This window comes from Diadema antillarum, unplaced genomic scaffold, assembly GCF_040938485.1.
Source record: "Diadema antillarum isolate AM-2024a unplaced genomic scaffold, OU_Dant_1.0 scf00000162, whole genome shotgun sequence".
NCBI classification, from domain to species: Eukaryota; Metazoa; Echinodermata; class Echinoidea; order Diadematoida; family Diadematidae; genus Diadema; species Diadema antillarum.
In genome coordinates this window covers 723586-735971 of record NW_027271051.1, presented here as the reverse complement: position 1 = coordinate 735971, position 12386 = coordinate 723586, and the positions used below count along the sequence as shown (strand labels likewise).

Here is a 12386-nt window from a genome sequence, read left to right as displayed (position 1 = left end):
ATGGTGATATCTTCCCACCTCTCTTCCACTGTTTGTTTACTTGAAATCTTCATAGAAATGCACATTAATTGCCTCGAAAGAAATGAATCTACCCTAAAGGTTCAGATAGCTTCAGATAGCTTCAGAAGCCTGTGGCATATATGTCTGCATGTAAACTCATTTGTGGTACCAGTCAAGAGATGAATGACTAAATCAAGGCTGGTCAGTGAGTTTACTCAGAGTTTCTGCATCCAAGGCACTGGGATAGGAGTGATACCTTGGCAGTAGGCTGTGCACCTGCTGTAGTTCCTGAACATCCGGATTTGGCATCCTATATTAACAATGACACTAGCCTTGGAGATGAACATCATCCATGATGAGGATAGGTATGGATAAAAGAATGTTATCCCCTTTTTTTGAACAAGGAATTCAAGCAGGTAAAAGATATAATTCTCTATATTTACTGCAATATTGTGCCATTTGGATATATATGTATATATTAAATATTATACCATTTAGTAGTTATTCAATTGATTATTTCACATATAACTTGATCCTGTGCTCAGTGTAGTGGATGATTGATGACTTCAGTTGTTATACATGACATATCATTGCTTATCTGTTGTTGTTGTTGTTGTAGGATGGGTATGTCAGAGGTTGATTCAATTTTGGTCATTATATGTTTTCTGACTTCATTAATGGTTATGTAATTAGTTTATTTGATGATACACCTTTCGTTTATACTCCTTTTTGTGATCTCATTCCTGACCTTGTAAAGTCTGACAATTCAAGATACGCCTTAGCTTTGTCAATGTTGGAGCCTGCTGTCTGGGCCTGGCTGTTATTGCATGATTGATTATTCATATGTGAGCTTCTCATCAGCCCATTGCTTTTAGAACAGTTAAAGACCTTGTATCTAGGGCCCGACCTCCATTTTACCACGAGTGCCAAAAGGTGGCGGATGAACTATAAGGGGAGAGGAACGTTGACATTTCTGATTTTTGCATCCTTAAGGCCCTGATGCGAATCAGATTGGACAGGCGATACGTTTTGCAGTCACCGGTGGGGGAATACTTGCGAAAAGTCCCAGGCCTTGGGACAGTGCTACCATGTAGCTCCGTAATGCTTGGCATAGATGCCTGGTGATATGGTAACTGGTGTAAGAACCTGCATCACCGTGACAATCGGGAGTCTTCTCTCTCTCTCGCTGGCTGTGGATGAACAGTAGGAGGCAAGGACAAGCCAAGGGGCCCAAGAATGCTGGAGAGTGCAGAAACGCAGCCACAAAAGATTCTGGGCGATTGATATTATTGCTAGATAGATTTTGCTGGCAGCGAATTGGAAGAAAATTTACCGGTCCGATTTGCCATTATCAGAGAATAGTAGTCGCAGTGTCATGAAGGAGAATGCAGCGTCTTCATATTCCAGGGATGGTTGGTTGATGCAAATGCCCCAGTGTTGGCACTCTTGCTCCCGGCATGTCAACTCTCCGTTGTCCCGACGTCGTGATGCCTGCTTAACGACAGAATGCTATGAAAGCTTGTCCCAGATGTCGGAGACATCACCTTAATAAGCTTCTCAACGTGGATTTTTGTGTTGTTATCATCAAACGGCTTTATATACCAGACTCCTATGCTGTCTGCTTGAGGCATTTGGAAAGGAAAATATATATTCAATAGAGTATACGTCACAGGATACTAGTACATGAAATATGTGAAGAAAAAACAGCGACAAAAAGGATGGAGTCGTAGATTGTGCTATCTGTAACATCCCTGGATAGATTGACCAAGAAGAAGTATCACTTGATTGGGGGAGCGGGGGTTCGTGGTCCATTTCATGTGGTTATGATTACTGCCCTCTCTACTGAACATGAAGTCCAATATTTAACTCCGTAAGTGGTCGTATAAAGTGGATGTAGCAATCTTGGCAGGGATATTGGTCAGTGGCGTAGTGGTTGCCTTGAATTCTGACATGGATGGAGATGAAGTCTTCCTGCCACAGGTGGGGGAAGTCTTTCTGCCACAGCTGGATGAAGGGCCCATCCTGCATCATCAGGGAATGAATGCCATGAGTACCACGCCCATGTATGTAAGTGGTCTCAGATACTATCTTAGCACTGTCTCATCGTCTGTCTGTTTGTCTGACTGCCTGTCTGTTTCTTGTTCTCTGTATGTGTGGAGACAGAGAAGGACTCTGTACACTTGTTTGCTGCGAAGATGATAAATTGTTGATATGCTTGAACTCTTTCCACCCACCCCTTCAAAGCAACATGTAAAACATAAAAGTGGTGATTTATACCATCACATACTATGCTTTCTGGCAGTCATGCTTTCCATTGTGCATCCCAGTTTGGTTATCATCACAAATTTATCTCCTTTTTCTGCTTGCAATACTGAAAAAGCAAAGACAGAAAAAAAGAGGACATATTTCATGCTATTGTCAAGCTGAAGTTAACTGTCAGTTTTAGGTGACACGACATATGTATGCTCCTGCGACAGCTGCTCCAGTCTTATTTTCTCCAAGGACTTAGGATTAGGGTTAGGGTTGTGTTAGGGTTAAAGGTTTAGTTTCATGTGAGGATTAGGATTAGGGCTAGTGTTAAGTTTGTGTGGTATAGAATTTATGTTTGGCACAGCATGCAGATATTTCATGGGAGTAATTGTCGCAGGAGCAAATGTCATGGAACCCAGTTTTAAAACTTGTCACAAAATGGGTAATCCACCGTGTGAAGAGATGAAAAGTGTATGAAGGGACTCATGTCTGATAGCATCTGCAGTCTGAGTATGATGACATTGCCTGAATTTTAAGCTTGTAGTTTCGACACACGTCACACCAAGACATGTATGATGACAATGCTTCACTTTCAGCTAACCTAAACTCATATGCTACCTTTTGCAGGTCCTTGTATTTTGTATTGCTGATAGATTATAATTCTGAGCAGTCTCTAGATGAAATAGGGCCATGTGAAAGTTTTTCTCTCAGCTCATAAGAGGCAGATAGATGGACATTTTGACCGATGTGCAGCTAAGCGACGGGAGATGTTTCAAGCAGCATCTTCCTATGTTCCCTGTGTCACTGTTGTTCATGAGTACCTCCAAGGCTCACAGTGGCTGATGCAGACTGATGCAGGTTTACACCGCGGACAGAGAGGATGTGGATGGCTAATTGAAATCGAGAGATTCTAATTCCAAATGTCAGCATGGGACTGGGCAAATTGCAGTCCATTTACTGCTCTGTTTTCGCTCTGCGGTCCATCCGATATTTGGCTCGGGGAATACTCAGGTGCTTTGTTTTGGTAAGGCCTAGCTTTTGCCGTGGAGAAGGAAAAAAAAAAAGAAGAAACTTCTATGCATTAACAGCTTCTTGCTGCTGTCTTGAAACCTCCTGCAAAGAGTGTTCGTCTTTGCTAACAAATGTGATTGTTCTGGCAAAGCATCATTTGCATTTTGTTTTCAGTTTTCGTTTGTGTGTGGAAGAAAAAAAGCATTGTGCTTTCTATGTATACCAGAGAGGTTTCCTACTGAAGGTAGGGAAGAAAAACAACATAACAAACCCAGCTGTGTTACCAGAAGTACTTCAAAGTGCAGTGCCAGTGCAAGTAATGGGTTTGTTGAGATAAGGAAATCATCTGCCCTGGGTGTTGCGTAACTCAGTGTCGGCACCGAGGGCGCTGGGTTCAATTTGGGTATTCTACTGCTATGTCATTGAGGCGCACAAAGACGTGTTATCGCTGTTGCTATTTCAGGCACTGCGGAGGATATACACATTATATCTGTCCAATCGGTGTGATATGAATAGTTGAGCACACACAGAACAGATGAAATACTTCTGTTTGATTTACCACATAGTTTTATAGATTTAGAGTGTTGGGTCGAATTTTTTGTTTACATGTGACGCGTAATCTATTTCGGTTGGTAGCCATGAGGTCATTGTGAGAAAAAGATCATTCTAAGGTGTATCAGATCTAGTTGTTCAATACAGTATGCCTTATGTTGTCCAGAGTGTACAAATGTAGTTTTCACCGATCATGATTATATTCACAGGAGTGTCATGATGAGCAATCAGCAGAGTAAATGATTTAATGCCAAACAAAGAAAGAATCCTCAACTGTAAGAATGTTTTTTGGTGATGGTTGTTGATTTGGATGTGGTTCATACAGACATGAGAGTTTCTCCTAATCCATAAAAATTGAGAAAGTCATGGTATGATGTCTGATTAAGATATGGTATGGAATATGTCCGTTCTTCAAGTGTGAATGGGGTCCTACCCCTTTCTGTAATGACATACACTGCTCTCCTTTCTTAACCCTCCCAGGAACACAGCAATCTTACAGTACAACTGTAAACATGTTCGCAAACAGCCCTGAAAGAGCTAAACCCCACCATTGCCAAAGGCAAAGCTTTCATGTACAGTGGCAATGACATTTTGAGACAGACACTCCTAGAGGGTTAAAGAGACATAATCCTTGCATGTCAAATGGATGAGAACTGAAGGCTAGGCATTCCTGACAGTAGTTTCATATTGGATATGTTGTAGCGTGACAGAATATTGAGCTTCTTAGTCAACTAGGTGGTAAATGGGGCGGTGAAAATGTCATGGTTTTGAGCACACACCCCGCTCGTTACGCTCCTAACAGAGCACAGTCAGTGCCTCTCATCCGCATCACCTCAAAAATTCTGCAAGATCACCTCGGGTTTGTAACTTGGCGATGTGGGAAGTTCAAATGGCTACTTCTCCCTGCACGGATGAGGGAACGTCACTCTGCGTGGCGCAGCGGACAAACTGGTTTCGCAACGGATCGCATTAAGCAAGTCGATTTGAGTGAAGTATCAACAACGTCTTCCCCGTGGGAGGATGCATGGGGGGGGGGGGGAGGGGGGGAGTGCGGGGCGGGTGGGTTAGGCGCACCAGTGCAGCCTCTGTGTGCAGCATGCATGTGCCTGTGTGTTTACAAGTCACTGCGAATCATCGTGTGCTCCTCCATCTCAGCGCAAGTGTGATGGTGTATGTATGTATGTGTGCGTGCGTGTGTGTGTTTGTGTGTGTGTGTGTATCTATGTGTTGCTCCTTTGGACAGAGATGGGTGCATCCTCCCATCATAGATATGATGCTCCTGCCGTCAATCCCTCCTAGCTCTCCGAGAGAGAATTGATGCACAGAGGCTGGGCATGAATGCATGCTGTTCTCTCTTTTTTTTCCCCCTTTTCCTCTCTCTTCTCTTTTTCTTCTTTATCTTCTTTTTCTGCGAGCAAATGGAGGCATACGATGCAGCAGCAGGTTACCGGTGGTGCCAACGTGAAGTGGGGTTGTAATATAAATGACATGCTAGGATGGCACACTGTAGGCAGGATGGAGTCACCGGCTTGGCTTCCTAACGAAGTGTGATGGTGAGCAAATGAAGAAGATGGAGAAGGAGTTGTGCTTGACAGATCAGATGGAAGAAAGGATGAATACTCCAGAGAAGAGGGGAGTCAATGGAGAGAGATGCATATAATTACATTGTATGTCTACATGTTAGATAGATAGATAGATAGATAGATAGATAGATAGATAGATAGATAGATAGATAGATAGATAGATAGGTAGGTAGATAGAGATAAGTGGAGAGAGAGATGGATGGAATAGAGGGATGGAAAGATGGCATATGGATGGATGGGTGGATAGACAGATAGACACACAAATAGAGAAAAAGACAGATTGAAATAAAGTAGGTTGTTTTACTGCTGTTGAGGTATATGAATATATGCAGATGATATGATTCAGCAATCAAATTAGTATACCTTATGATGATGATGGTGGTAATTCTAATAATGATTATAATATTGATAATAATAATGTAATAATTATAACAACAATGATAATAATAATAATAATAATAATAATAATAATAATAATAATAATAATAATAATAATAATAATAATAATAATAATAATAATTAAAATAATAATAATAATAATAATAATGATAATAATAATAATAATGATAACATTTAATATCACTATTATTATTATTATCATTATTGTTATTATTAGCACTGTCATCACCATTATCATTTTTATTTTTCATTTTCATCATCATTGTTGTGTTCTTACTACTACTACTATTTATCATTGCCATCATCATCATCGACATTATTCTGATTTATGTCGTCTATATTGTGAAAAATATGCAGATGACAATGATGTTACATTTTTCCTCTAATTGTCTGTCATTCAGACATCTACAATGTAGGCATTTACACAAACATTAGTACATAGTATGCAGGGTGAGGAGCTCACGTGGATATACGTGCAATTAATGCATGCACACACACATACACACTTGTACTTATGGACATTTCCAGAATGGAAAAGAAAACAAGAGTCTGTATAAAAGCTCCAACACTGGAGCACCTCGCACAAGTGTAGTGTCTTCCTTCCAAGATGCAGAGCGTGAAAGCGAGACGGAAAGGGAAATAATGGGGCTCGAGTTGCATTCCTGCACACATATGTAAGCATATCCCTGTGACACAATCTATCACTATGTCACTTTTCCCCTCCTCTCCTCCCTCTCTCCCTCTCCCGCTCTTTTTCACACTCCCTTTTTCCTCTTTGATATCTGTGCTCTTCCCTACTCTTTTTTCTAATCTTTCATTGGTGCATGTGTGTGTGTGTGTGTGTGTGTGTGTGTGTGCATACGCGCACGCGTGTCTCTCTCTTGCTCTCTTTCGGTTTGTCTCGGGAGAGCACATTTCTACACCAAACGCAAACCTGGCCGCAGTCTATGGTTCCCGCTCCCCCTTGACCAAACACGAGGGGAAGAAGAAGAAGGAAATAAAAATCAATGCAGCTTTGTCCCTCTATTTGATAGAGAGGTGCCAAACGCTGCTGGCTGCCGGTGCTTCTTGGCTGCCCGAGGGGCTGGGGGGGCTAAAAAACGTGATGATGCCGAGTGCTGGTGGAACGGAAGACCATGCTCTGGCCATGTCTTTTTGGTGGGTGTTTCTTGCCCAGCACGGCCATTTACAGCTGCTGATTACAGAGTTCCCATGTACACAGGATGGAGGGATGGGAAAACATTAAGGAAATGCAGACTCCCCCCCCCCCCCCAAAAAAAAAAAAAACAACAACAACAAACAAACAAAAAAACAAACAAATAAACAAACAAAACAAACAAACAACGAAAACATGATCACTCATTTGTACTATGTACTGAGAAGATAATGCTTAATGCTGATTAAATATTTTCTGTAAGTCTGAAGGCAATCTTGAATTATGTTCCTTCTACACATATTTTACATATCACGTGAGGGCAATGGTCTGGGAGTGTTTCAAATACATTGTATGCATTATGCAGTCTGAAAGTTTTTATCTCTGATATAACTTTGAAGTGATGATGCTCAGAATAAACTTATATTCACTTCCACCATATATGTACTCTTGCACAGGCAGTATTAAAGTGTCCTAAGAGTTGTGTTCTTTAAAGGTATGGATGTTGTGGCATCGCTGTTGTATGGAATGCCATTTTCATTTTGCATTTGGCGCGGAGATTCAAGTCTGTATATCATGTGAACGTTCCATTATTTAACTCAAAAGCAGGTTTAGAACCACTTCTGCTTTTTGAGAAATATGATTAAAGACAAGTTCTTTTGTAAGTCTGAAACCCCTCGTAGTCTCTGAGTGTTAGGCCTCTGGAGTATGAAATGAAACATTTAAGCATTTGCCTATGTGATCCATGTAAACAGACATCAACTTTCAGCCCTTAGAATGTCTTTTTTTTGGGGGGGGGAGGGGATTGAAAATGTTCTCTCTCTGTGTGTCTAGAAGTCAGATTTGTTTTGCAGTATTCAGAGAGGAAGAGTTTGGTGCCATCTTGTAATACATCTTGATAAAGCAAAAAGTCATCTTTTGACATTTACTCCACGATTAGATTTTAGTCAAAACTTTTCATCGGTGACATTTGAAACGATGCCCTGTGATGGCAGGGCAACCGTATGATGATGCAGACAATAATCACGGCAACGGTCTCCTTATTGGCATAAGAAGACTGGTGAGAGGAGACTAGCTGCTGGTGAGCCGATGAGTAGAAAAGATTTCTGCCCTCGCATTGCTCTCTGTCGTGTGCGGGAATTAATAGCGCAGCATCCAAGATGCGGAGGGATCTCCCAGTCAGCCAGCGTATTCCAGTTATGATGAGATGCCAAGTGGCTGGCCGCTTGCTCCTGTCTGCTACTCGCTGCTGCTTCTCCCAACCACGTCAGCGATCCAGCTCATCACTGGAAGAAACTGTCACCGCGGTGACTTCATTCTCCTCATCCCCCCATCACTGTCATCATCCTCCAGGACCATCTTGTACCCCTTCTGTTCTTGTTACCATGGTTCTGTGATGCCTTTGGTGAGCATCCCGTGGTGCCGAGAGTGATGAGGATACCTGCCTCTTAAGCCGTGTCTCCATGGAGATCTGAAGGCGGCATCTTCAGCGGCATCCACAAGTGACTATGGCTGGTATGGCCTTTGCATCTTTACCCCATGGCAGCATCTGTGTGTGTGCTGTCTCCCTCCCAAGATGTCAGGAATCATATTTGCCCCGGGGTGGTAGAGTGAACCACATCTAAGGAGGTGTGGGGGATGCTGGAGGCTAAAAGGGATTTGTTATGACTTCTACCCATGATGTGATCCCGGGATTAAGTGTGACCATACTCAGAAAGTGACTTCAATACACTGTCCTTTCCAGCTCGTGTCGTATTGGAGAGCAAGTGATTGCTTTTGCGCAGTTCAAATCATACTGACATTTCATATTTCGTCCTCATGCAGTGCTGAAGGAATAACTGGAGATTTTGGGATCTAACCAGATTTCAGGAACAGCACACAGTGGCGATACTATGCCTAAAGGCTCTACTCGGGAATTTCATATGTTGCCATGAAAAGCGCGATTCCCGTCAGTCATCTCGCTGCATTTGGCGTACATGCGTGGATACTCCAGATTTGGCAGCTCGGCGTGTCGGCTAATGGGATGCGGGTTTGCGGTAGCAAAGCTTCGTGACATTCTCTGATCAGCCACAGATGCATTTTCTCTTCTGAATTTCATCTTCCTCATTAGCATAACATTTAGATGGATTCCGTTCCCGAGCACACAGGCCTCGGAAAGAACGGCTGATTTGCTGGTGAATCCTTTCTCTTTTGTGTTCATCAAATCATGCGACTTCTCCACCCCTCCCCCTTTCATTTCTCTTACTTGTTGACACCTGTGATAGAGTGATATGCTTATCTAAAAGAATTATGTCTTCCTTCTATTGAGATTTTAGCTCTGAAGAGCAGAATTTGTATGAAAGCAATACTCCTTTTTTTGTCTACATATGTGTGTAGGTGTGTGTGCGTATGTTTGTTTGTGATGTCAAAATCTCTCAGGAGCTGGCATCACCAGAATGTATGACCTAATCCTAGCAAATGAGCTTTTTTGTTTAGTTATACCACCTATTAATGTCTGTGAGATAAACTTTTAGTCGTGTGTTTCAGTGCATTTTTGTTGAGATGTCATGCGCTTTAGGTGTCATCAGAGCGTGTGAGACTCCTTGACCAATGGTCATTGGTCAGCTGAGGTCTAAAGTTATGTATTTGAATATGATAATCACAGTTGATCATGTTATCATAACTTTATCTGTCTATATATCTGTATAGACTCTATCTTATGTGCCATAAAGATGGGGACATTGTTGTAATATGAAATTTGTACTAATTCATTTTCTCAACATGGCATCATCACTTATCAGTGTATTCCCATTGCCTGAGGCAATTTTGCATATTTACCTCTGGGAGGAAAGCTTGATAAACTCTTTGAGACAAGACAAGACATTCATAAGTGGTTCATTTTCATACCCCGGCTGTTTTTGTGATTGTACATGTAGTTAACTGCACGATATATCGAGTTTCCTATCCGGAATGGGTAACGACATTGCCATATTCTCGACATTAACATCGATAATGGGATTTGCAGCGAGGCATTCAGGTTGTATATCAATTTATTGCGAGAGTAAATTTTGATTATTGAGATAGTGGCATAATGATTAATGCGTTTGTGACACTGTATGATTCTCGATAAAGTTCTGCCTTTATGTAGTGTAGCTGAAAGGGTAGAGAATTCAATTCATCCTAAGTACCAATATATGACAAGTCCATTGTGTCTTAAAAAGGATAAAATCTGAAGATTTAATTCCATTTTTTTTGTCCCCCCCCCCCCCCCATTATTGGATAATACACATCAGTGATATAATAATGTTGTGTGAGCACAACTTGAACATCATGGGCAGCAAAGTTATGACTGTCCAAACATTTAGTCATCTAACAGGGTACTCATCGAGAATCTTTAAATAGCCGTTTGCTCTTTGGCATACAAAATCATGAGCTAAATAGTATTTTATGACATGGGCATGGGAATTTACTTCTATATTTTGTCCGGAGACATACAGTAGATGGTGAATATTTTGAGAGTTTGATGTGTGATAAGCACCAGTTTTAAGCATTTTAAAGTACATTGTAAGTCCCTCATCAGATAGAGCAAAACAATCCCTTTCCAGTGTTAGATAACAAGGAATATTGTTGAAGTTATTTTTAAAAGCATCTTATATTTTCTTATTATTGTCTTTGTCTTATAGCAGCCGTAATCACAAATATTTCGCGGCCACAATAATGAAGTTAACTCATTTTGCAGTCAAGCTCTTCATATCATTTGGGTTTGGTTTTTTTTTGTGAACTTTGCGAGTCAGAAATATTTGCAAATTTAATAACCTGCCAAAATATACATATTATTATTATGAGAGCGATGTATGTATAAACCAACATGAATTTACCATGTTCTGCTGAAAGGGGGTTCCCGATTGCTAATTCAACCTCCCATGAAATTGTGATACAACTCTCATTTTGTGAAATATGCCTGCAAAGTATTCAGAATATGCAAAAAAAAAAGTTTTGCAGGACTCTTCTTTAGACACCAGCTATCACAGTATGTTGTGATAATCCCAAGGAGAGATGTAGTTGACTTCTCTTGGAAGATAGAATTGATATTTGTGTCAGGCATCTGCTAACGATGTCGATGTCAATTCCAGTGATGTCACGGTCATGTGACTAAAACATGGCTACTGTAAAGGTTTCCTTAAAAAGCAGTTTAGGGTCCTATAAACCAATTTGACTGCTTGCCCGGGGCAATCAAAAATTTACTGCTAGGCAAGAGATATGAACAGACACGTGTCTTTGTAGTATGTGGGGTCCCCTTACCCGAATACCCATCCAGGCAAGTGGATAATACAATGTTTATTCATTGTTGCCCTGCTCTATTAAATGATGTACTGACATACCAAGGAGCTTCATGTGCTTGAAGTTCCTTGGACAAACTGACCATATTGTGTGTCCTACATGGTATCTCTCCTGTCAATATCACAAATATGCTGTGTTGCTATCGTGATTTTGTTGCCACACAACAGTTCATTTGCTAGATTTTCCCTCTGGAGCTTATAGTCAGCCAAGTGTGTGTAACATGAACTGTTGTAAAAGGTCACGCAGTGTGTCGAGTTGTGTTGCCAGGGAAATAAATACAATGCGTAGGATGTTGTTGTTGTGTTTTGTTTTTTTTTTAGAGCTCACAGATTTAATATAAATATATTTCTTTGACAAACCAAATTTTGTTTTCCCCTCTCAATGTACCATCAATATGCACCCCAGATGTCAATGTATTTTGCAAATCTTATTTCCAAAGACAATGTAATTTTCTTTGGACCATATGGCACAAAATTCGATCCCTGCACTTCTGAGATGTAACTTCAGAGGCAGAAGTCGATATTGCTCTACTTTAAACATAAATAAGTGACTAGGTTGACGTCCAAAGAAAACGATCTAAAAGTGAACATGGTGCGTTAATAATCCGCCAATCCTCTCGTAAACGCTCGGAAGATGAGCCATAAATATCTGCAGTCAAACACCCGCCATATGTAACGCTATCAACAAGCTGCTGCACTTGATTATGGCTGTCGTTAAAACGAGGCAGTTTATGTGGTGCAATAAGAGTCACAACCTGAACTCGCCTCAACTCCCGTAATGTCCCTGTTTAGTTGCAAGTGCCATTTTGGCTCCTGAACTGCATCCCTGGACATATTTAACTAACCACATGAGAATGACCGATGAAGATGTTAGCATACCACATGATATCATAATTATGGTGTAAATTTGATGCTCATGTGTGACTAGTAAACATGTACTTTGGGGAATGAAGGTGCTCGTAGCACATGGCATGATAAAATAAAATTGTTGCTGTTTCTCATCATTACTTTGGTGTGTAAGTCATCTTGTGTGAAAAAAAGGAACAGGAAAAATACTCTTTGTTTTGACATGATTTTGTTAAAAAAGAAATGAAAGATTGGTGTATTTCATTTGCCAAG

General features: G+C 40.9%; 1 protein-coding gene across 1 annotated transcript in view; it reads left to right on the top strand.

Annotated features, from left to right (window-relative positions):
• Positions 1-12386, top strand: part of LOC139722278 (uncharacterized) — a 91632-nt gene that overhangs the window by 16530 nt on the left and 62716 nt on the right. The gene's annotated exons all lie outside the window — the stretch shown is intronic.